Here is a 554-nt window from a genome sequence, read left to right as displayed (position 1 = left end):
TTCATCTGTACCAGCTGTGGAAGGGATCGTCACTCACGAGTCGTCCTCGACAGCCACAACAAACGATGTTTCACACAGAAGTGACGTACACCCCGGGTGTAGCCCATCGTCTTCCGAGACGGACGGTTGCCTATTGCAATTACAACTACAGCTACAACTACAAGAGCGAGTCAGAGGCTGGGAACTCTGCCGTGACGAACTCAGCTCTTGACTCGCCAAAGTCTGCCCACTATCTGCAAGGTCTTCCTCTGATTTCAATTGCACGCGCATTTGCAATCTGGCTCTGTAGCTTAGTTGGTTCAAGCACCTGTCTAGTAAACAGGAGATCCTGGGTTCAACTCCCAGCAGAGCCTTATTTCACAGTCGCAACATGCTTGAAAAGTTTCATTATCAACACTGACATCTGTGTCTTGTGAGCTTCAATTCAAAATACTTGATGAATTTCAATCACATAAAAAAACAGCCTTTGTGAAGGATATCAGTTTGGAATGGCTGTTCCTCCTTGCACAGAAAGTCAGTCCTGATACATCAAAGGTAACGTCTTTGACATAAAT

At 45.8% G+C, this 554-nt stretch overlaps 1 non-coding gene across 1 annotated transcript; it reads left to right on the top strand.

The window, feature by feature from the left end:
• Positions 1–279: 279 nt before the first annotated feature.
• On the top strand, positions 280–353 carry trnat-agu (transfer RNA threonine (anticodon AGU)). The gene has a single exon. It is a non-coding gene; the product is annotated as a tRNA-Thr (tRNA).
• The last annotated feature ends 201 nt before the right edge of the window (positions 354–554 follow it).

The sequence above is a fragment of the Heterodontus francisci genome, chromosome 50, assembly GCF_036365525.1.
Source record: "Heterodontus francisci isolate sHetFra1 chromosome 50, sHetFra1.hap1, whole genome shotgun sequence".
NCBI lineage: Eukaryota > Metazoa > Chordata > Chondrichthyes > Heterodontiformes > Heterodontidae > Heterodontus > Heterodontus francisci.
The sequence above is the reverse complement of the archived record's forward strand: the minus strand, read 5'-3'. Positions and strand labels throughout refer to the sequence as shown.